The 26,253-nt window shown below is 41.4% G+C and overlaps 1 long non-coding RNA gene across 1 annotated transcript in view; it reads right to left on the reverse strand.

Annotated features, from left to right (window-relative positions):
• Positions 1-23,416, reverse strand: part of LOC144770771 (uncharacterized) — a 566,340-nt gene extending 542,924 nt beyond the window's left edge. Inside the window, exon 1 of the long non-coding RNA XR_013599012.1 lies at positions 23,202-23,416. This is a non-coding gene — a long non-coding RNA (uncharacterized LOC144770771). The remainder of the gene's footprint in view (positions 1-23,201) is intronic.
• Between the last annotated feature and the right edge of the window lie 2,837 nt (positions 23,417-26,253).

A 26,253-nucleotide genomic window follows, 5' to 3' on the forward strand; every position in this document is an offset into this window, starting at 1 on the left:
GCTTAGAAGCCCTGCGGCTTGTTCTATTAAATCTCAGTGAGTCGAATGCCTCAGCTGCCAAGCCTTCAATCCATCTCAAGCCCCCTTGGTCCACTATCAGACACTCCCTTCCTCATTACCTCGCTAATGCAGGCTACAGCTTCCTCTCATTATGAGGGGTTTTCCGACTTTCACTTACTCTTCTTTCCCCTTTGAGTGTGCTTCTCTTTCTTGTCCTTGGTAAATGTCCGATCAGGAAAAAAAAGTGGCAGTCCCAAAAATAAGGGAAGTTGGCCCCATCGACAACCGCAGCCTCAAATTAAGCATTGCGCAGAAGCAAACCGGTGCTCTAAAGAGTGAGTACCTGCACTTTCTATTTAAAGCACTGCTTATGTACAAACTAGTACTTCTGTTTCTTTAGAATGATTGACACTGTTGACATTAACGATATTAAAGCACAGGTACAGCTGCGTTGCTACAGATCAGCACTCGGGTCACAGTGCAAACCACACAAGGCAGAGAAGAGAAATCGGCTGATTAAACAGATGCAGCTTTGGGGGGAAAGGAGCCACCTCCTCAGGTGTTTATGTGGTTGCTAAGCTAAACACTGATGAACTGAGAGTTCACTCACCGGAAGTGTATCCTCACTCATAGAGGAGGGTGGCTGCTTCCGCTCACCAGGTCCCTCATCAATCAGTGAATGGGTAGGCTGGTGGTTGGTGGCAGCAGACTAGGCTGTAGGGACAAACAACTCCTTTGTCTGTGCTTGAGGTGAGGTGTATCTATCCAACCAGGTCTCTTCTGTAGTTTCCTTTCATTTTTGATACCTCAAAACGTTTTGGAAACTACTTTATTTTTTAATAAGTGATGGAAAGAAATCTTTAGTTGTAGCAACGACTGGCTTCAAAACAGATCACACCAAGTCACTCTACTTTGGCTTACCTACCACATTTCTTAACAGACTTCAAATGGTTCAAAATGCGGCAGCGAGGCAGATATTGTATGCTCCCCAATTTGCAAAAGCTCGTACACTACTACAGAAGTAGCTCTGCTTACCTAATAAACAGAATTTACAGTTTGTTTCTCTCCATTACTGGCAAAGTAATTCATGGAACTGCTAAAGTTTTTATTACCCCTCGCTTGGCCAAGTACACCAAAAGTGGCATGTCTAGCTTCTCCCCCTGTGCCCTGCCCTAACAGAATCTTATTTTCGACAATATTCGCTCAGGACCTAATATGATTTCATTAAGACGATATTTAAAGACATAAGGGCATATTTACAAGAAAATGGTGCAGCATGGTGCTGCAAGCAATTTTGCTGCGCTGCGTAATTCTTTAAGTGTGGGAATGCACCATATATACAGTAATACAGTGCATTCCTATACTCACCCCAGCACCGGCGCAATAAAGGTAGCCTCGTGCCGGCGCTGGCACCCTTGCACCATAGTGCAAGGGTGTCTGTGTTGAAGGGATGATTGTGGTTGAGCAGGATTGGACACCTTCCTGCACAAACAATCATCTACGGGGTTTTGCTCCTCACATAGACAGAGCAAAAAATGAGGAGAAATACAAGAATTTCTCCTCGTTGCACCATTCTTAGGCCTCTCCTGGGGAGGCAACGTTTTTGGCATTGCCTCAGATTTACAGATCCTTGACCAGTGCCAAAAAGCAATAGGTTTGCTGAAAAGGCACACAGCAACACCCCTTGCATGCCACTTTGCCTTAGAAAACTGCGTCGATTAGGACCATATTTACAAGATGGCGTTAAGCCACACAAAGTGGCTTAGCGTTGCATTGTAAATATGGAGTAGGGAACAGCGCCACTGGAGCATCACAAAAAAGTGACACTCCGGTGGCACTACGCCCTTTCGAATATGCCCCATGATTTTTTTAACCGGCATTTCTCACTTAACAGATTGTACATCAGCTTAGCACCAAAAAACATTTGGTGTATGTGCACTCTACAAATTAGCTTAACATAACACAACTAAACGTTTGGGTAAAAATGGTATAAGTGCCCTTAACAAAGATGTCTAGTGTCACCAAGACTGAATCCTGTGTACACATTCATATATGTGATATGCATGGAAACACTATGCTACATTAATATTGTCCCTTTGCATGTCACACAAGTGGTGAGTTACCTGCTGGCGGGCATAAAAGTCCTCTGCATGGTAGCAGATTTGCACCCGTGGCCCGAGTGCCCAACAGTATTGTTGTCTGGATCCTTAATGCTAATTCTTTTTTCACAGGTAAACACGGATCAAAGGCGTACGCCATGAGATAGGCCTGTCTCAGAGATTGCAAACTTGTTGAACCAGAAGGAGCACCCAAAGTGCTACCCTCATAGCGGTAAAAGGTTATTGCCTTCACCAACAGCTAAGCAGCACAAGGGCAGTGGTGGCAGCATACAGTGTAGTTATCAGTAGATGTGAACAGGACCTTTATACCATGTGTCACTGGAGACAGGCCTACAGGCTCACTTACCTTCTTAAAGTTCAGCCTATGTGTGCTTAACTCGCCCCATGTCTACATGAGGTAGATATAGAGTGCTTTGTAGCGCAGAAGTTTTTACTCTGCGCTGGATGTGTGTGTGCCTGGAAAGGCACAGTACAGAGGTAGAGCAGTATTGTGCAGTACATGAATGGATAGTGCATGTACTCAGTGTATGTATGCCTGCAAGGAACACATTACATAAGTGATATAGTGCCGTGCAGTGTGTGTGCAATCCAAGCATGTGCTAGGTGTATGCATGCTTGAGAGAATTACAATACATGAAGGGTGAACTGTTATGCACTGCACACATAGTGAGTGTGTGTGTTGGCCGTGTGTGCATTTGCAAATAGCACACCATGGCACAATACAGAAAGGATACAGTACTTTGCAGTGTGCACACATTTATTGTATGTGCTGGATATATGTGCACTTGGGGTGGCACCATTCATGGAGGTGACAGTACTGGACAGTACATGTGCTGTGTAGGTCACTGTGTTTAAGCATGTCTGCAATAGTACAATATATGGAGGACCCTGGGTTCCATTTTGGGAAGCTCAGACCTGCCTGGTGAAGACATGAGGAGTAGAGTATGCCCCCTAACAGACTTGTGTATTGATGCATTCCTGTGAGCTGGGTGGGACACAGGAGAACGGAGAGATAGATTCTCCCTTTACACTTTAAAAGGATGCTCTTTGATTCAATGATAGATCACAAGGAAGGGGACTGGACACACCTCAGGATGGAGGTGGGGCTGATAAGGGAATCAAAATAGTCGGTCTGGGAGTCCTAGATTAACCTTTTGTTGCACATTTCACTATCGTTGACATTCAGGTGTGAACTCTAGTCACTCCCATGGTCTGTGTTTTGGGACAATCATCTTCGAAGTCTTTCCTGCTGTGATAGGCAGCCTTTCAAGAGGAAAGAAGAGACAGAAAAGTGTACAATTCAAATGAAACAGACCCCAACCTAAAACGTCAAAGTCTCATACCCCAAATTACATTTGGTGTGTAGAAATGGAGTATAAGAAGGGGAGGTTGAGAACCCCAGGATTTGTCATCTGCCAAAGAGCCAGACAGGCTGTGTGAGAAGATGAAGCTCTACAAGACTTCTGCCTGATCAGGATTGGGGCAAAGGTATGCTGGCCTCCCTGCTCGGTGAGGGGACGTCACCCAAAGAAACCAAGATCACCTGTACTGGAGCCTAATGCGCCAACGCCTGTCTGTTTGCCAAGATCAGTGTGCCCTATGAGGAAGTGGGAATCCGTGGAGGGCGCGAGGTCCAGTGGGGAGCGCTACAGAGAGGACTCCCTGAGCGAGGTGTGAGGAAACGTCTGGGCACTGATCGGGTCGATGTTCATTTACAGGAGCGATCTGGCAACCCCAATTTGTCAGGGGAAGGCAGCCTGAGCCATGGTGAGCACAGCTCAGGAAGTGCTAGGCCTGCAACGGCTCATTGCAGTGACCCTGAATTCTTGAGGGGGCCTTCATTAAACTGTTGCCAGACCTTTGACACTTGTTTCCGTAGTCGATGAACCCGTATGCCACAAGGAACTGCGGTGATGTGGCGTTCACACCTGAGGAGTCTGCGCCTAGGCGGGTAAGTACAGCAGCAACCCGGTATGCCAGAAGGGCCTGCCAGTAATAACATTGTCAGAATTTCAGGTCGATGCCCGGAAAGAAGATTGTGGGTGTTAAGAGAGGGTCGAGCACGCACACCAAGACCTGTTCCTGACTTATTTCCCCGAGGACCATGAAGGACACCACAGGACACACTGCCCCCTCGCTGTTCTTTGGTCAGGAGGTGGAGGTTCAACCCCCCCCCCCCCCATGTGCGGAAGTGTCAGTTACCTAGTCTTTGTGGATTCAGAGCATCTCTGTTAGCTGGAAAATGCTGCCAGCACCGCTCGAGGGAGTGAGCCTGTGCCTGCTGGGTGCTGCCATGTGTACTGAGAGCAGCCTGACCTCTTGAGACAGGATTTGTGAGCGCCCGTGGAGAGGGCACCTGCTGCACCTCTGCACCTCTGAATGCTACTATATATATATATATATATATATATATATATATATATATATATATATATATATATATATATATATATATATATATATATATATATATATATATATATATATATATATATGAATGAAGCAAGGTTCTCTTCAACAGAAGACGCCGCACACCACCTCAGATATCAGATTTGATTGTTTATTTCATGTAGGTTCCCCACCTACGCGTTTCAGACAGATACACTGTCCTTGATCACGGTACCGTGATCAAGGACAGTGTATCTGTCTGAAACGCGTAGGTGGGGAACCTACATGAAATAAACAATCAAATCTGATATCTGAGGTGGTGTGCGGCGTCTTCTGTTGAAGAGAACCTTGCTTCATTCACAAATTTGCGAGGGTGTCCTGAACCTCGCCGCCAGCACCAGCTTGTTGCCGCTCCTCTCATCTTGGGACGCTTGCTAAACATATATATATATATATATATATATATATATATAAGAAAGAAGTGACTCAAACAGATAGATTCACCAAAGAACAAAAATATATTTCCACTACAACGTTTCAACTTCCGCCTTCCTCAGGTAGTTTCAAGATGGTAAGCTCAGTGGCTGCACAGATGACACAGCTGAATTTTCAAAAAGCATCATGAGTGAAGATTCCATTTGGAATGTGGAATCCATGCAGCCTTGAGAGTTCTTGAGATATGCATTAATCAGGTTGTATTGTCAGTAATGTTCAGTCCATCTGGATGCAATGATTTTAAACGGTACATCCAGAAGTTTTCCCTGGAGTCCAGTAGTTCTTCCTTTGAGACATGTTCTACGGGGAAAATCTTCAAATCTGATAGTGAATGATCCACAAGGTTAAAATGATTGGCTACAGGCTGATCAATTTTCTTATTAATTATTGCTGATTTGTGGTTCCTGAATCGTGTGCGGAGGTCATTCACTGTTTGGCCTACATATTGTTTTTTACAGCTTTGTCGTTGGCACTGAATCACATAAATAATGCATGTTGAGCGACATGTTAGATGCTGCCTTATTGCATAGGTTCTTCTGGTAACATAACTAGTAACTGATGATGTTTGTAAAAGGTATTCACACGTGATGCATCTTTTAGAGTCACAGCAATGAACCCCTGCATTTGTTACAGGTTGCTTGATTTCAGCTCTAACAATAAGAGATCGTAAATTTGGAGCTCTGCGGTAAGCAATGACTGGCGGTTTTGGAAAAACCTTTTGCAATTTTTCACAAGTGGACAGTAAGGGAAATGTTTTTTGCATTATATTTCTGTAGTTGGGAGCTGATGGATGATAGTCAACTATAAATGGAGTTCTGTCACTTTTGTTTCTGGCGTTGGTATTCCAAATAAGTGCTTCTCTGGGTAACTGCAAAGACTTGTCAATTTGTTGCTGTATGATATGCAGAGGATAGCCTCGCCTTCTAAATAATGTAGCAAGCTCCTGTAGATGGTCTTTACAGGGTTCCTCATTGCTGCAGATGCGTCTTATTCTGAGTGCTTGGCTGTAGATGATGCTCAGTTTAGTGTGATGAGGGTGACATGAAGTCCAGTTTAGATACAAATGAGCATCTGTGGGCTTGTGGTACAGATCAGTTATAATTTTGTCTTCATAAATGGTGACTAGCACATCTAGAAAAGGGAGATGATGCTTCTGTTTGGTATTGCTGCTGGTAAATTTGATGGTAGGATGGATATTGTTGATATTAGCTGTAAATTGTTCCAATGTTCTACTTCCTGCATTCCATATTATAAATATGTCATCAATGTATCTTAGCCATACCAGTGGTTTGATGCTAGAAGTAGCAAGTATACTGTTCTCTAGTTTGCCCATGAAGATATTTGCATAGGATGGAGCCATCCGAGTACCCATGGAAGTACCTTGTATCTGCAGATAGTGTTTTCCATTGAATGTAACATTTTTGGATTTAAGGATGACTCTAGCAAAGTTGGTGAGTACATTTGTTGATGGTTTTTTCACAGTTCTTTTATTAAGAGCTTCAGATAACGCCATAAGCCCATCCTCATGTGGTATATTGGTGTATAATGATGTAACATCAAATGTAGCCAGAAGAGTATCATCATCAAATGTGTAGGTTTGGTTTAATTTTTCAATAATCTGAAGGAAGTGACTGGTATCTTTAACAAATGATGGAAGTTCCTGTACAATGGGCTGGAGGTGCAGGTCAACAAATAAAGATAGTCTCTCAGTGGCGGTGTCATTGCCAGAGATGATGGGACGGCCAGGATTGTTCATTTTGTGAATTTTGGGAAGCATATAAAATCTCCCAGGTCTTGGTTGGGGATGAACAAGTATATCTGCTGTTGTTTCATCAATGAGGTTTAAGCACCTGTACCTTATAATCATGTTTTTAATTTCTTTGTTCAAATCTTCAGTGGGATCCGTTTCTAAAGGTTTGTAAGTGTTGGTATCCATTAGTTGTCTCATTCCTTCCTTAATATAATCACTTACTTTCATGGCAACCACTGCACCACCTTTGTCTGCCGGTTTTATAATGACATCCATTCTCTGTTGAAGGAGGTGGAGAGCTTTTCTTTCTTCTTTGCTAATGTTATCAAAAATCCTTTTAGGTGTTGATTCCTTGATGTGTTTGTTGATGGATAAAATATATGTATCAAGGACAGGATTTCTACCACATTGAGGAGTCCATGAATTGGGATGACGGAACTTCTTAAATGGATCTGGAAGGTAGCTTGGCTGACCAACATTAGTATTATTGTAAAAGTATTTTGCGAGTCTGCATCTTCTCTCGAAGGTTTTTAGGTCTCTCATCATGTTGGCTGCATTATGGTCCTTCGGTACAGGACAGAAATAGAGGCCTTTGCTCAAGAGGTTCAATTCACCTGGTGATAGGAGTCCTCCAGTAAAGTCAATAACTGAGTCAGATGTCTGGAAGGGTTGAAGTTGGGTGATGCTTTGCAGTCTTTTTTGTCTTATAAATCTTCTGTTCTTTTTATGCTGTTTATTCACAGGGCTTACACTTACAAGAAAATCTCCAAAAACAGAATGATTTACGAAGTGGTTAGTTGGAAGAGGAGGTATATGAAATCTTAACATATCTCTTTTTAGTTTTTCAGATTTAATTTTAATAGAATTCCTGGCAGTCATCTTTTTTACTACTGCAATCCTCTGTAGTAGGTGTGCCACTTCAGAGTCACTTTTTGTGTTCTTTAAAAGTTCCAGTTCTTTTTGTAGCTTGGCTTTAAGCATCTGCATTTTTTGAATGGTTACTTTAATAGATACCAATAGTAGGGCCATTGATGAGTTATGGAGTACAATATTCCATGTAGTGGACAATTCACAACTAGTTAGTTTAAAAGGTGGCTTAGACTTAATCTCCAACTCCATAGGATAGATGTTAAGTTTTTTATAGATTTGTAAATGTGCTATTGTAAATTGGCACTTACTGATTTTCTCCTGGATGAACAGCGCATATCTAGGATATAGATTTGTTCTTGACATGGTGGTTGCTTCTGGCTTGAGAGTCGGATCCAGGGAGGATACAGGTTTGTTATCCCAAAAATAGTATACTTGAAGATGAAGGATCACAAGAAAACAACAGCCAGCCAGGGCAAAAATCTGGATCCCAAAGGATACAATGAGTCACAAAGAAATAAAATATATAAGAAAGAAGTGACTCAAACAGATAGATTCACCAAAGAACAAAAATATATTTCCACTACAACGTTTCAGCTTCCACCTTCCTCAGGTAGTTTCAAGATGGTAAGCTCAGTGGCTGCACAGATGACACAGCTGAATTTTCAAAAAGCATCATGAGTGAAGATTCCATTTGGAATGTGGAATCCATGCAGCCTTGAGAGTTCTTGAGATATGCATTAATCAGGTTGTATTGTCAGTAATGTTCAGTCCATCTGGATGCAATGATTTTAAACGATACATCCAGAAGTTTTCCCTGGAGTCCAGTAGTTCTTCCTTTGAGACATGTTCTACGGGGAAAATCTTCAAATCTGATAGTGAATGATCCACAAGGTTAAAATGATTGGCTACAGGCTGATCAATTTTCTTATTAATTATTGCTGATTTGTGGTTCCTGAATCGTGTGCGGAGGTCATTCACTGTTTGGCCTACATATTGTTTTTCACAGCTTTGTCGTTGGCACTGAATCACATAAATAATGCAGGTTGAGCGACATGTTAGATGCTGCCTTATTGCATAGGTTCTTCTGGTAACATAACTAGTAACTGATGATGTTTGTAAAAGGTATTCACACGTGATGCATCTTTTAGAGTCACAGCAATGAACCCCTGCATTTGTTACAGGTTGCTTGATTTCAGCTCTAACAATAAGAGATCGTAAATTTGGAGCTCTGCGGTAAGCAATGACTGGCGGTTTTGGAAAAACCTTTTGCAATTTTTCACAAGTGGACAGTAAGGGAAATGTTTTTTGCATTATATTTCTGTAGTTGGGAGCTGATGGATGATAGTCAACTACAAATGGAGTTCTGTCACTTTTGTTTCTGGCGTTGGTATTCCAAATAAGTGCTTCTCTGGGTAACTGCAAAGACTTGTCAATTTGTTGCTGTATGATATGCAGAGGATAGCCTCGCCTTCTAAATAATGTAGCAAGCTCCTGTAGATGGTCTTTACAGGTTTCCTCATTGCTGCAGATGCGTCTTATTCTGAGTGCTTGGCTGTAGATGATGCTCAGTTTAGTGTGATGAGGGTGACATGAAGTCCAGTTTAGATACAAATGAGCATCTGTAGGCTTGTGGTACAGATCAGTTGTAATTTTGTCTTCATGAATGGTGACTAGCACATCCAGAAAAGGGAGATGATGCTTCTGTTTGGTATTGCTGCTGGTAAATTTGATGGTAGGATGGATATTGTTGATATTAGCTGTAAATTGTTCCAATGTTCTACTTCCTGCATTCCATATTATAAATATGTCATCAATGTATCTTAGCCATACCAGTGGTTTGATGCTAGAAGTAGCAAGTATGCTGTTCTCTAGTTTGCCCATGAAGATATTTGCATAGGATGGAGCCATCCGAGTACCCATGGAAGTACCTTGTATCTGCAGATAGTGTTTTCCATTGAATGTAAAATTGTTGGATTTAAGGATGACTCTAGCAAAGTTGGTGAGTACATTTGTTGATGGTTTTTTCACAGTTCTTTTATTAAGAGCTTCAGATAACGCCATAAGCCCATCCTCATGTGGTATATTGGTGTATAATGATGTAACATCAAATGTAGCCAGAAGAGTATCATCATCAAATGTGTAGGTTTGGTTCAATTTTTCAATAATCTGAAGGAAGTGACTGGTATCTTTAACAAATGATGGAAGTTCCTGTACAATGGGCTGGAGGTGCAGGTCAACAAATAAAGATAGTCTCTCAGTGGCGGTGTCATTGCCAGAGATGATGGGACGGCCAGGATTGTTCATTTTGTGAATTTTGGGAAGCATATAAAATCTCCCAGGTCTTGGTTGGGGATGAACAAGTATATCTGCTGTTGTTTCATCAATGAGGTTTAAGCACCTGTACCTTATAATCATGTTTTTAATTTCTTTGTTCAAATCTTCAGTGGGATCCATTTCTAAAGGTTTGTAAGTGTTGGTATCCATTAGTTGTCTCATTCCTTCCTCAATATAATCACTTACTTTCATGGCAACCACTGCACCACCTTTGTCTGCCGGTTTTATAATGACATCCATTCTCTGTTGAAGGAGGTGGAGAGCTTTTCTTTCTTCTTTGCAAATGTTATCAAAAATCCTTTTAGGTGTTGATTCCTTGATGTGTTTGTTGATGGATAAAATATATGTATCAAGGACAGGATTTCTACCACATTGAGGAGTCCATGATTTGGGATGACGGAACTTCTTAAATGGATCTGGAAGGTAGCTTGGCTGACCAACATTAGAATTATTGTAAAAGTATTCTGCGAGTATATATATATATATATATATATATATATATATATATATATATATATATATATATATATATATATATATATATATATATATATATATATATATATATATATATATATATATATATATATATATATATATATATATATATATATATATATATATATATATATATATATATATATATATAATATATATATATTTTAAGCATTAAAAGAGTACAGAAAATCTCAAATGCAGAGAAAGGATATGTATCTCACCTATCCAGAGAAAAGTAATGTTTTCAGACCTTTTCTAAAAACCAACAAATTTGGATTTGCTCACAAAGAATTCGAGAGTCTATTCCATGTTTGTACAGCCTTGACTTGGAAGGATCTGCCAAATCTAGACTAGACTAGATCTAGAAAACTGGGTACAGAAACCAGGTTTGCAGTGGAAGAGCTTAAAGATCTTGAGGGTCTATAATAGAGTGTTTCCTCTAGAAGCTTGGGTCCATGCCCATTGAGAGCTTTGTGAATTAGGCACATGGTCTTAAAAATGCATCTCTGCCTAACCGGTTACCAGTGAAGTTCTTTCAGGTTTTCAGTCACATAGTCGAACTTGGTTTTATTCAAGGCTAATTTGGCAGCAAGCACTTGTTGCCTTTGAAGTCATTTGAACAGGTAGTCTGGTGCTCCCATCAAAAGGGGGTTGCAGTAGTCTAACCTGCTCAAGATTGTGCCATGTACCACCAGTTTCCTGGCAGGCTGAGGTAACAAGGGGACAATTTTCCTCAAGTTCCTCAACAGCCCCTGACATGTAGACACTGTTCTGTTGACATGCGCCTCCATAGAGCGTCTGTCATCAATCAGCACTTCAAAATTGTGAACCAATTTTGCAGAACTTGGGCTAGTGTACTTTGGCCATGGCCACAGCCAAAAATAACACAGCAGTGGATACTGTATTTTATCAGAGGAGCAGCACAGAAATTCAGTTTTACTGCAAATAAATTTGAGACTGTTCGTGCTGAGCCATTGGACCGGCTCTACCAGGCAGGAATGACATTTTTCAAACTGAGCTGGATCCTTGTTTTCAATGAACACTATTAGTTAGGTGTCACTAGCGTAGTTTACAAATGACACCCCAAAAGATTTGATCATTGTCAGAAGTGGCAGAAGATAAATGTAAAGCCAAATGGGGCTCAAAGTGGACCCCTGAGGAACACCAGGAAGAATTGTTTCAAATTCAGACACATATGGGGGAAGAGATATTGCCTGAAATCTGCCAGTAAGGTAGGATTTAAACCAGTCAAGAAGGACACCACCTATCCCTATCTCCTTGAGTCTGGTAAGTAGAATTTGATGGTTGACGGAGTCAAAGGCAGCCGATACGTCCAGCAGAACCAAGACTGCTGCCTGACCACTGTCAACCGTCATTCTTAGCTCGTTTGTAGCTACTACCAGGGCTTCCTCAGTGCCATGGGCTGGTCTAAAGTCCATTTGCTCTGGCTCCAATAGTTCATTTTGCTCTAAGTAGCTAGCCAGTATTTTATTGACATATTTTTCAAGGATCTTAGTAGGGTATGGGAGCAAAGAAATTAGACAATAGTTGTAGAGGGCCTTGATCGCAGTCCTAGGTTTCTTTAACAACCGTGCCATCATGGCTTTCTGCCACGTGGATAGTACAATTCCTGTTGAAATGTTGGAAAAAGTTCAAATGCTATATCTTTCCAGATTCTTGGAAGGATAGGATCCAACGGGGAGCCAGAAGATATTGATAAAGCTAGCCTTTAAAATACTTCCTCATCCAGCAATTTTACCTTTTCTAAAACCCCAGGAATCTCCTTCCACAGAAAGATATCACTATTTGAACCAAGAGTTCAGCTCGAGAGTTGATCTCTGTTCACATGATTCCTCTTTGCTCCAGATCATCAGCTTTAAAAAAAATCTTTTTATTGATTTCAAACAAGTAAGTCACATTTCTTGGTTTGTATACAGTGATATAGTTACATTCATCATACATTCAATAGGAATCAGTAGTAAATCAGTTGTCAAGTCCCATTGTTGTTCGGGTATTGTCCCTCATCTCCAATCAGCTTTTTTTTATATCGTCTATAATCAGACTGATTTTATTATGGAAAACTAAGAAAAGACTATCACAAAGATCGTGTGAGGGTTCCACCTTTAGTTTTAAGCAGTCTGGAGCGGCATGGTCCTATTATGTCAAATGCCTTTTTAGACTTATTGGCTGCTTCGGTAATAGTTTTAGTAAAATAGATTTCCTACGCCTTTAATCTCTTTTTTATAATCATGAAGCACCATTTTAAGAAGTGTTCTATCTTGCTCTACATAAAATCTGTGCCAATGCCATTCCTGTGATCTAACTTTTAGTTTTAACTTCTTTACGACATCAGTAAACCAAGGCACTGAAGGTTTGGCATTCACTTTAATTGGTTTTAAAGGGATTATTTACCAAGAGTGCCAACAATTGACTTCTCTAGCCGATAGTAATTAGCTTCTAATGTATCTGTTTCAAGGTGGCAGAGTGTGGTATCAAATAACTTCTGACCATCCAGTTTTTCAAATTTATACCAAGATTTGCCCTGCACTTTATTCCCTCTCACATACTCTGTGTTTGATAGGTTAAGTCTAATTAGTTGAAAAGGAACTAAAAGAATATTATCCGACCAGCTCACTGGGAACAAATCGTCTACTATCACTATATTGGACGGTGCAAATCTTAGCTCGAGTGTGTGTTCAATATTATGTGCAGGGCCTCTCACTTGTTGCTGTGTGCCATAGGCTTCAGAGGACCTCAAAAAGTCATTGGTATGGTGCTGCGGAGTATCTTCTGCCCAGATGTTAAAATCGCCTAAAACCAGCAAATTGCAATGTGTCATGGCCAAGTTAGCGATGGTGTTTAAGAGAGATCGAGACACCGTATGCAAAGATACTGGAGGTCTGTAACAGAGCAGTCCTGACAGAGCAGCCCCACCTTTTCCTTTGAAGAAATAGCAAGCAATTCAATCCCTGGGGGTATCTCTACTTGTAAGACTTTCACACACCATTTATCCCTAAAGATGAACGCTACCTGCCAACTCTTTTGTTAATCCTAGATGGTGGGTAATAATTAGAGAGAGACCCCGTTCAACCCAGGGGATTAGCGTACTAGTAAATAGTAAGAAAGAAAAGATCCTTTGGTGACATAAACTACAAATTGGTGTGATATTTACACCAATTTAGCCCATATATTAGAAGTGAATATTTAAAAACCAATCAGTAAATTCTATGATTCCTCTTAATTTTTTGTAAAAATTTAATATTTGCAAAAGTTAAAAACAGTACATTACAAATGCATTCAAATACATGTACATTAACACCTCATTACATTAAAAATGAACAATAAAAAACAAAATTTTTTTGCTAAAAAAGATTACTAATACATATATAATCATCAAGAAAGGAGAAAGGAGAGAACAAAAACAGACAATCGTATTTGTCATATATGTACATAACAGGGAACCCGATTATAAGAGACTAATCCAGGACACACTCTAATTTTAGTATCTATGGAAGAAGCTCTATCCCTTGATTATGTGAATCTGGGCATCAACGCGTTTCGATGGTTTAATTACAATTGACCATCTTTTTCAAGACAGAATAGATACGTCTCTCCTAAAACGGACACTGGATGGTTGTCACTTCCGAAGAAATCCTTATATCATGTTCGCTTTATACTTCTTCCACTTTTCATAGCTTATATTTTTATTTTTTTATTTTTCCGGTCATCCGGGTGGGATCTTCTGTTTGTGATTTTTCCGTCTATTCCTGGATGTTCGTCTCTTCTAAAAAAAATTGTTTTGTGATTTAATCTTATGTTTTCGGGTGTTATCTGTGCAGTAGTCTTCCCTTCTTGCTAGAATTATGGTGAGCAGCATTTAAGGTAGTGCAATCATTTGCTGCTTGTTTCCTGACTCTCCTTTAGTTTACGCTACTGTTTCCAAAAATCCTTCTTCCTGCCGGATTATAAACCCTGCTGATAAGCGGTTCTAAAAAATGTAGTCCTTCTTATTACCTCGAATAAAAAGGTAGGTAAGATCCTCCCTTATAGTTGCAATCCCCGGGGTGGTTGATCTATGTACCTCCTGGTCTGCCTTTGAAATGCTCTCCAAAATTTTGAGCGCTAACTCCCAGGTCTGGTCATTTGTCCTCCCTCAGGTTGTGTATACGAAGAAAACGGCTGGAAGTGGCAACCATCCAGTGCCCGTTTTAGGAGAGACGTATCTATTCTGTCTTGAAAAAGATGGTCAATTGTAATTAAACCATCGAAACGCTTCGACGCCCAGATTCACATAATCAAGGGATAGAGCTTCTTCCATAGTTACTAAAATTAGAGTGTGTCCTGGATTAGTCTCTTATAATCGGGTTTCCTGATATGTACATATATGACAAATAGGATTGTCTGTTTTTGTTCTCTCCTTTCTCCTTTCTTGATGATTATATATGTATTAGTAATCTTTTTTAGCAAAGAAATTTTGTTTTTTATTGTTCATTTTTAATGTAATGAGTTGTTAATGTACATGTATTTGAATGCATTTGTAATGTACTGTTTTTAACTTTTGCAAATATTCAATTTTTACAAAAAATAAAGAGGAATCATAGAATTTACTGATTGGTTTTTAAATATTCACTTCTAATATATGGGCTAAATTGGTGTAAATATCACACCAATTTGTAGTTTATGTCACCAAGGGATCTTTTCTTTCTTACAATCCTAGATGGTGTGCAGGGTTTTATAGCCAGTCAGGCAAGCGAATCCTAGATCAATCCCTGGCTCCTGAGGAATCCAAGTTTTGGTTATAAAAAGGATATCTCACTCCTTGGATTCTAACAGGAGATTCAATTCAGGTGCATACTTTACAAGTGAACGAGCATTAATGAGTCCACATGTAAGCGCACTGGTGGCTGACCATCCCTCTTTAAGATTCACGTTCAAAAAGGAGACCACCACCCCATCTCATCATGAGATTGCTGCTTGGTACTAGAATAGGAAGTAGTTGACCTCAGGTTACGAAGTTTCTTACCGGAGTAAATAAGTCTTGTTCCCTTTTTAAGTGTAGCTGGCTCTAAACTGGCAGCCTGGCTGGCCGCTTCATGGACCCTGACGGACGCAGATGGGCTTGCCTTTGGCGTGCCACAGTGTGCTTATATCCCTTCCTGTTCTGGGGAGAGAACGACTAGACCGTTCACTTTACGGCCAAAATAGCGGCCGTTAAGCGGTTCTGCCGAAGAGATTGACAGTGAAGTACGATAAAGTGCAAGCGCAGCAATATTTTACACAATGTTTAGATCAAAGCATTCTAAACCTTTGTTTTTCAGAGCATCACAATTAGCCTCCCAGTTCTAGGTTAAAAGAAAGAAAGAATTTCTCAATTCCCTTAAAAAATTTAAAACAATACCCCCAAAACTAAAGTGCAATGTAATCAAGATTTACTGTTGTTTTATCAATAATTAATGCACAGTTCAGCCAGGGTACTCCTTAAATCTCTTCCTGTTCCAAAATCGTGGTCGTCAAGTGGTTCTGTCGAAGAGATTGGCAGTGAAGTATACTGGCCTTGTGAATGGGGAATGACCCCAACCATATTACAAGGAAGAGGGTAGTACAGAGATTTTGCCTAACAATCGCTAGAGCCCCATACCTGTTCTGTTGCTTACAAATGTGGTTATTGCTTTGAATGTGTAGAGCTAGAAATAAAATAATTATTTTTCTTATAAGAGTAAGTATTTGACTGGAAATTGATTAATTGATAGTACTGTGTGCACTTCGCTTTGAGTTATGTATCATATTCACTCACCTTTATCTACAACCCCTGCTCCTCTCCTCTCCTCCCAAGATGAAGACATTGACTGCTTGTCCAAGGCTATCACTGAGAGTCAAATGCAGAAGGGGTACGTGTGCCAGTTGCTCAGAATCCATAGTAGATCGGGCCCCAGGATATCGGGAGTAAAAGTCTCAAGCACCACAGGTGGGCCCAGTAGCCCCTACTTGCCCTCTGAAAGGGGTTCTGACACCTGTCTTGAAACAATAGCTGGCAGCAGGTTGTTGTTCCTACCCTCAAGGCTCATAGTAAGCAAAGAGTCAGAAAGACCAACTGAAGCTCTTATCCAGAATTGGAAGTTGAGTATATGAGGTATTGAAAGGAGAAGCTCTTACGAAGAGACAAAGACCTAAATTGCAGCTATTTATGACCGGCATGAAAGATGACTTGAAAAGACAGTCTGTACAGGAAACAAGAAGATCTGCAGTCCAGCTATTCTGGACTAAGTGTGAGGACCTCAAGTATCACCTTCATGACGTGAGAAACAAGGATATGCAAGGGACACGGAAGGACTACTGGAGAGCCTGCACTGTCCTCGTGACCTGTTGCCATGGATTCCCACTCTGTAGTTTAATAGAGAAGACATGGGACTGAGAACAAATGGTATCATCGAATGTGGTCTCAAGAAACCCTACCTTTGATGCAAGGCACTGCCCATTTCTGAACACAAGCTAAACTTAGTGTGCCCCTTCTTCTTTCCAAGGGCACATCTGTATGTTAGGGTATGGATAAGGGTAGGGTATACTGAAGTTGAAATTGTTGTATCCATTCTTCTATGGCATGGGGTTCCTGGGTTATTTTGCTCTGTATTTCTGGTACCCCCCTAAGATAAAGTTCTGACTGGACATTGATCTTCACTGAGTAATATACGTTTTTGTCATATTGAATGTGAATTCCATATCTACTCTACTCCTAAGCAAGATTTGAATGTTTGACCACTGGACACTTGGAGAGGCAAGACCCAAATACAAACATTTGGCATCTAATGAGCAGTGTAATGGTACTGAAGGCCCTTGTACACCAGTGATAAAAATGTTATTCACCAGAGAGCTTAGCTGTCATCATCCTAACATACCTGTGGTAGGAAACCATAAGCCAATGCTCAGTTGACACAGCTACTTAAAACATTTATCTATCCTTCCTGATTAGACAGCAGAGTACCTCAGAATGAACTGAGACTTTGCACTGTGGAAAGAGATAAAAATAATTGAAATTCAGAAAAAGGTGGAAATGGTAAAATCAGGCATGAAGCACATCAAGCGTCATACATTAAATTGGTGTCTGAAAAACCAAGAGGAGGATTTGGGGATTTGGGGTGGGAGTAGGACATTAACTTCTTCATTGGTATAGAATGTACTGGAATGCCATAATATGTGGCCCAAATATAGCTATGTATGCCACACGGCACTATAAGGTGTAATAGTGAAGATGGCAACCGAGTCACAAGTGGGTCAGAGAAGTTCTGTCTTATTTGGCATAATAAGTGGCATTGTTTGTAGCTGTATGCGAACATTGGTTTGTTGATCAGCTCCAAGTGCTCTTTGGATGGTAGGGAGTTGGTGCCCACGCAAGAGTTTATGCATATGGGTGTGTTACTAGAATCTACTTATGCTATGTTATTTTATACTGTTTTGTTGAGCACAGGAGCCCTCCTAAGTCTCCTGACACTGAGACATGAATGTAAATATACAGAAAAGCTAGACTACATATTGGTTATCATTTAGACAAAAGACTAAAAGCCATTTTTCCAAATGTGTCTTAAAAGACAGTGGCATCCTATTTGTCTTAGGTTCAGAGAGAATATATTCCAGAGTCTTGCCCTTTGACCCGAATAGTTAGATAATCTATTTGTTTCGTTTTTGTAACAGTAACTGTAAGAAAGGATGATGTTGTCAACCTTTGAGTTATGGAGGAAGTATAATATGGTATATTTTGCATAAGAAGGTATTGTCTCCGACATAGAATGCATGTGGGCTAGGAAGGGGGCCAAAGTCACTAGCACACAGAAAGAGATCTCAGTGTTAGAGAGACAAGGCCTTATCCAGAGGCGTAACAAAAGTCCCCACAGCCCCCATGGTGCGGGATCCCTCCGGTACTGGCAAGCCTCTAGCCAGAGAGCTTAGAACTGGGCCCGGATCGTTTTGGGGGAGGGGGGGGGGGGGGACCTGCATGTACTTTGCAGGGGCCCCCCTCAAGTTTTGTTACTCCACTGGCCTTATCACCTCTAGCCCAAGAGAACCCTTGCACTATCATTCTGCAATCTGAATATTGGATTCTTCGGAAGACCAGGATGAACGACTCTGGTGTATATCAAGTGAAAAAGGACCGGCGCAATTGTGGCTACCATGTGGGAAACAATAAGGTGAAAAAACTGTTTCAAGGACTGCAGTTGGAAAAAACCATCTTCGAAGTGGCTGCCACCTGAAGACCTCTGGAGAGCTTAGCACCAAAGAAGGACAGACAGGCAGGTTCTTTAACAAATTGTGCATTTTGTGGACTCTCCCAGTACAGAAGTGCTGCAATCTGCAGGCCTGGCTTCACTTAGGGATACCACCAGCAGAATTCCCACTTTTTGTGGATTAATCTACATAGAATTGGAAGCATGTCAGTTATCGATTGTGGAAAGACACAAAGTAACTCTCAGAATAGATATCAATTTCTGGGTCTGTCTGAACACCCAGTGAGTGGCATTGGCATAGTTAGACATTCACACATCAAGATTTCTTACGGAATTCCCCGTTTTGGATTCACAGAGAATTCTGTAAAAAATGTTTTTAAAAAGTGATAGTTTCGCACAGTAATGGTTAAGGGAGACCACCTGGGCTAGAGATGCCATAAAGAGCAAGATCCATTTTAGGACTTAACTTTTAGTCCAAATTTCGGGAGATGGGTGGAAATATTATCAAGGTCGAAAGTGTTAAAGGTCACCAATACATCCAAATAGATGAGGGCTTTAAGTCACTCTCATTCATCGTCCATCTCAGATCATTAAAATGGGCAACCACAATATTCCTCACGCACGATGGGTGGCTGCATGTGAGTGATATAGAGTGCTGTGGGACTCAAAGAAAGCATCAATGTAAGTGAAAACAATCCTTTCCAATAGGATCTCAGGATTTTTAAGTTTTGAAATAAGCTGGCATTTTTATGTATATGGGATCAGCCAAATCGTTAAGAATAGCAGAGGAATGATATGGCTATTGGTACAGGAATATAATCAAAATGCACTGCTAGCATCAAAAAGTAAGGAGAAAAAGAATACACCCGTTAAGAAGAATGTATCACACACTTAGAAAAAAATGAAGAGTCAATTACATTTGGAACCACTATAGGTGGCTATATTCTAAGTGGAAATACACAGCAAATTCCAGCACAGTGGAGTAACAGAGAAACAGCTTACGTTCCAGTTCTAATTAACACGATCATTTAGCAAAGAGGCCATATGGATAAAACCAATGAACCCCGGATTCACTGTGTTGCTATATGTGATCCAGTACAAAAGCAGATATTGACTAATGCCATGGTTAATCAGTGTGCAAATGAAAGTTGCTTTTGGTCTCTAGGCAACAGAGGATGCTGTAGTGTGTGTGAGAGGGAGTGGGGGAGGGAGGGTAATGACCTGTCAAAAAGACACATCCTGGCCTTTGTGCAGTCTGCACATTACGGTGGAGCAGATCCTGAAATGACTGCATAAATGAAGACAGCTAGGCTGACAGCTAAGGTCTGGATCATATGGGGACGGAATCTGAATGCCAAGCAGTTATTTGTGCATTGTAACTACCCTAGGACAAAATATATTGTGTGCTAAGAATACAAGCAAAATGTACTAGTTTTCTGCAAGGCTAAATGACCGCCCCATGTTGGTAGGCATTGCAGGTACGAACACTGTCATTGTCGTACATATACAGGTATTTACAGCTCATTCTTCGTCAGTGCAGACCTCAAATGTACTTCCTTAATGCAAGCAAAACACGCTGTAACTTGTATGGTTTGAAATACAGCTAACTTTGAATAGAATATGTAGGTACAATCGACTACACAGTATTACAAAGATGCTTCTCTAGCCAGCATCTGCTTTATTAACTTTTGTGGTATCAATTCTCATTTATCAGTTGAGGTAAATTCAATCAAGATGATCAGAAACCATATACCCATTAACACAGTCTTTATTTACAATCTGTGCTCACAGTTTAAATGCAGCACTGGAAATAGACCAGTCTCCATTTTTGTGAATGACTTGTGTGCCAGACTTCTTCATAGGCGTGAAGTGACATTGGAGTCTCACTCGAATGACTACGTCTTGTGTCAGTTCCCACGTGACTGAAGCAATCCTATCTGCAATGGCGCCTACTGAGCATCGGAGTGACAGGGCCTATGTCTTCTCATTACAAATCAATTCGCCTCTTGGCACTTTTACAAGTCAGCATACAGACAGGAAAGCTGGCACACAACACTCGCATCATTCTTTCTGGTCATGCACAAATATTGTGTAATACTTCCTCACACAGAATGCACACTGATGTACACATACAAATAGGGGGTCTAGGATTGCATTTTGAGTGAGAAAGGGCTCCCGATCACTCCCATATTTCATGCAGGTGGACGGGAAAACATTTCCTCAAGGATGAACCCGGCAGGAATCTAAATCACAGAGCAGCATTGGGCGCTGCTGTACTACCATTGTGACTGAATATGAAAAAGTCTGTATCTTACTCGTTGTTTTAGCTGTAAAATGAGATCAACAACTTTTAAACTATTTCCGCACTTGGCCAAATTAAAGGACAGTCTCAGAATAGGATCAACCACTTTACCTATGGGGAGAGAAGTTGGCTTAGGGCTGTCACCCTCGAATCTGGGGATCTGGGTTCGAGTCTCGGCAATGGCAGCTGAACATCCTGTGATTCTGGGCAAATCACTTAATCTCCCCAGCCTAACAAAAATGAATGTGTCCTCGTGTAATCAATTGGCGCTATCTAAAGCGCTCTGATACCTGATTCGGCTCAAGTTCGCGCTATATAAAACTCTGTAAAAAAACAAAAAATTAAGTGATGTGCTTCACCTGGATATTTGCATATGTTTAAAAGTATGAAGATCTCAAACACGGCTGCTCTAGTGAACAGTAAAAACCTCAAAGGTACCGACCCATATACAAAATATTGTCAAAACAGGAGCATGACATTTAGCATTACAACACATTTCTTTCGAGTCTCTCAACAGTTTTAGAACATATACAATGGGAACATATGTTTGCACTATAACTCTAGCATAACACAGGTATATCGGAAATGTAGCGGGAAAGCAGCGACCTGGAACCACTTTAAAGCAGCCTACAATGATGGAACATGAGTCCACTGAGGAGGTTATATAACTGGAATGTTTGTTATATATGTAATATTCCTGTAAGGTTACCAGATGTTGACTTTGCAGCAGAGAGACTCTTCAGCTCTATGTGTTCATGGTTGATTTCAGCTGATGCTATTGGACTAACACAACTGAAAGTGTTGATTTATAAAAGGGAAGCCCACGTCTGGAACCTTCTGTCCATGACGACAGTGTGGATCCGGAAGATCAAATAGGAAATATTGTGGGCACTTAATGAAGTGGAAAAATATAGAGGACCAAAATATTGAGGCCCAAAGTATCAAAAAGGTATGTTCAGAATTTCTATACCTAACTCTCATATGTACCTTGATGATATATATTGCCATGGTACTTAGATTTAGTACTTAGATTTAGAGGTAGGAATAGTAAATGTTTACTTCCTCCATATACACTTATTTTTCGATATCTTGGGCCTCAATATTTTGTCCATGATATTGAAGTATCAATATATTCCTGCTCTGCATACTTAGTAGTACAACCCCCCCTTGACAGAGAGTGCTAAATTAAATTGTTCACACTGAAAAGTGGATTGATCCCAGGCGCTTCTTTCCATGTTGATAATCGTTATTAAGCGATAATAGTTTTTTCCTCCAACAGAGGTGTGTGTTTGACCAGGTGTAAAGAGACAGTAATTAGGACAGTCTCAGAAAATTGGAACAAATGGTTCCTTCACCTGTAGGATTAACACACACGCACACATTTCATCTCAAGAACGAACACCTCGCCTGGCACCATAAGCCTCCCTTCACATGGTTTCAGGTTTCCAGAGCCAGTGTACAACCACACAATATGCACTCTATCGGATTACCCCACCTTACACCGCGTCCAATCAAGTTAGAAAGCCGTTCGATGGCCTGTGGCCAAACAGCAGTATCTGTAAATTCAGGTTTGGCACTCCAGGGGCTCTCCAGCCCAGCAGCGCCTGCAGGTTTGGGATCAATTATTGTGCTGGGAAATTACTGGAGCGCGTCGGATCGATGTGCAAAGTGTGAAACATATCTACACACATGCACAGGGATACATGTCATTATCACCTCCCTCCGGGTTGTGAATGCATTTGCATTGACCGCCGCTTCGCCGGGAGCCCCGGTTGTTTTATTTCACTCAGGTCCGCCCTTGCAGCCCCGTAATAGTATGCTAACACTGGCAGGACTCGGGGATACCCCCAAGCACATTTCAGGGGCACTCCCGGCAACGTAGGCGTGCTGCTGAAGTGCAATAACTTACGGTCGAGGGTGACGAGAGATTCCATATTACTCTCAGGAAGAGAGCGCATAGAAAGGCAGGAAGATGCTACTCGCGCCGCAGATAAGGGATAGGTGCATAAATAAGAGGCGAGGGGCTGGGAGCCACCTCTCAGTACCAGGGATGGAGAGCACCACCTACCCGCTCCCCTCACACACCTATGCCCGGCTGCCGCAGAGAGGATGCGTCTTTCTCAGGGATGCTATCTCAGGATGAGAAAATGCCCACAAGGGAGACGGGGACCGCAATAGCAGCCGGTGCACCATCTCCGGCAGAGAAACGCCGGCAGAACTGTACTCACTGTGTCGAGTGGATGTTGGCAGCCTCCCTGCTCTGGAGATGCTCCGCGCTCTCCTGCTTCGACGCTCTGCGAAAGGAAGGATGCTGACCCGCTGCTTGCCCCAGGGCTCGCCCGCCGCCTCTCCTCAAAGCGCCTGGCCTCGGCGGCGGTGACAGCTGCTGTCTCGGTGCTTGGGGGAGTGCGCTGATCCTTGCGCGCCCCAGCGGCTTGTCTGAGTCGGGGCCGGCACTGCACGCTCCCGCGCACGCGCCGCGTATGTGGGCGCGCGCCTCCGCCGACACAGAGCGCGTGGCTGCGGCTGGAGCGCGCGTGCCTGGTCCTCAGGGTGCACTGCCTCCCACGGGGAGGCGGATGCTCGTCAGGGCAGACTAACTCTCAATGGACGTCGTCTGGTATAGTCAGTTCATGTGCGGCAGGTGGCCGCGCTCTCAGGCATCGAGGCGGCGACACTACTAGTCTAAGAAAGTTCAAGTAGGAGGCGAGCAGAGGTCTGCCCAGCAAGAGTAATTTATTTTTCAAAACAAGACGTTGTTTTCAAATGACTCTTTTCGCTTGGTTAATTGAAATTGTTTTCTTAAATGTACAACATTTATAAACATCCAAGGGTAACTTCCATACTTGTCTCTTCTATTAAGGTCCCGTCCATGTATAGCTATGGTTGATAGAGCTCTAACCTACAAAGCAACATCACATCTATGCATATGAGAGGTGATACCATGAGTTTAGGACACAACCACCCCTGCCCCGCCCATCCCCCTCTCACCGCCCTCTCGCAACGAACTGTGTAAAGGCCCACAGTTCAGATTCACCCTATCTATTAAAACATATTGACTTGATTTGTAGGTGAAACATGGACTTGTTCCCACACCAGGAATGACATTACACTTCAGCTCCAAGGCTCAACAATTACCAAGGTGATCAAGGCCACATTTAAAAGTTGGCTGAATTGGGTGACGTTCGAGAGAGGAGCAGACACCACAACACTTCGTTACACACCATGGAGAAAACCCAACAGAGGACTATGGTCCGCGCTGGACAGATTCTTGAACTCATCTGACCCACCGTGATAGAGCGCAACAAACTACAGGTTATGTGTACATGGCTCCCCTAACCAAACAAGCAGCCCTACACCCCACCCCCCCCGTATCCTCCCCCCCCAGCTTTACCTCACAGTCAACCAATACGCACCACAGAGTAGCCTAAAAGATAGAGGCCGACCAGGACGCATAAACCATTTCAACCAGCAGCGTTTGCCAGGCACCCACCAACGTTTAAAGCCTCAGGTAATATGTTCTATGTTACATGTTAAATGTTGCACAATGTCAAACAACGGGAAGCCAAGCCTCTGTAACCCAGGCTATCAGTAACACACCCTGTACAACCAGCGAGTCAAGTATTTCTGTTCTGTATTTTATTATATGTTTGTTTAAAAATACCAATAAAAAAATTATAAAAAAAAGAAAATGTATTGCTGTTTTGCGACCAAATTCTTGTCGCAAAATAGTAATACTGTACCGGCTTTTAAAAAGTGGTTGTAACCCATTCGCAAATGGAAGTCCCCTTTGAGAAGGTTGAAAAAATATTTTTTAAGAGCAGGCAGTGGTCCATGGGATTACGGTATGTTGCCATTTTCAAACCCAACTAGGAGCGCCACGCTTGCAGGCTTGCCCCTCACCAATAGTATCAAAATTTTCCCTCATCGACCAAATTATTTACATAAAGGAAATACTTCACATCATTACACTATTCAATTAAAAAAAGTACACTTTATGAACACAACATTTTATCTCAAAAATTCATTTTTATTTGTATCAAAAAGTTCTTGATTATTTTTTATTTTTTTGTATTTCATTTCTTTTTTTCTAAATTCAGTTCATTTAACACGTGTCAAGCAGTAGACATCAGTTCTACAATGCATATGTTCATTGATATAGGTGTGTTTTTTATGTAATTGTTTTTAGTAAATATATGAAGTAGCAGAGGAATATATGATTGAATAGTGTAATGATGTGAAGCATTTCCTTTATGTAAATAATTTGGTCGATGAGGGAAAATTTTGATACTACTGTATACCTTTTCTCCTCTTTTTCCCTGACCCCACGGTCTCATAGAGGAGGTCCCTTAATATTGCATTTGCCCCTCACCAATCGCACTGTTGGATGAGAGGCGGATCTTTTCCCCTCTTCTACCATATCTCTAAGGTGATAAGCACTTCCAGGTAGTTAAATGAGACATAGTGCTCTCAAAACGTATCCTAATAACCAGGGGACCTCGAAATTCTTATGATTGTCTCTCAAGCTTTAGGCTTATTGGATGGATCCCCCTTTCTAAGAGTTGACACTATATTCCCAACAACCTTAGATGAATGGAAAAAAAAATGTCCTTCTCTGAAATCTCTTATTCTCTTTGTGCCCAGAAGAAGTCCACTTGCAGGTTGCCGAAACGCGCTGGCTGACTTTTTTGATACACAATGATGATGCAACAATAAAGAGAAGAATCTAAAACAAAAAAAAGAAAGAATATTTAGGGAGTGTTAGTACATAATGTCACCCTCTTTACCCACTATTTGAGCAAAAAGGAACACCAGAAATTCATCTGATGGAATCAATGATCTAGTTGTCATATTCTCCAGTTTTATTTTCACAGTTCATCAACCTAACACATGCAGAAGCTGTTTTTATTTTTAACTGATAAGCAAGAAGAAATTCACTATGCACCAATAGGATGTTTTCATTGGCTAGCACCATGAAAGAAACTCCCAAGCGTGAAATTTTATATCCCATCTAACAAGAAAGATTTAGTAAGTGACATAAAACAAATGAAGAATACACAAAGGAAATAGAAAGAGCTCACGTTAAATGTATACATGCTATTAAAATATGAGAAATGGAATATGAACTGGTGAGCACTAAGACAATTACATATTCACAATTTGAAGCCATTTCCAAAAGGTTCCCAACTCGTGCACGGAGAGTAAATGCAGTGGGTTGGTATGCCATACGATGGAGGTGCTAATTGCACACAACAGAACCAAGAGACTAGGCTGAAATCT

The sequence above is a fragment of the Lissotriton helveticus genome, chromosome 1_1, assembly GCF_964261635.1.
Source record: "Lissotriton helveticus chromosome 1_1, aLisHel1.1, whole genome shotgun sequence".
Classification (NCBI taxonomy): domain Eukaryota; kingdom Metazoa; phylum Chordata; class Amphibia; order Caudata; family Salamandridae; genus Lissotriton; species Lissotriton helveticus.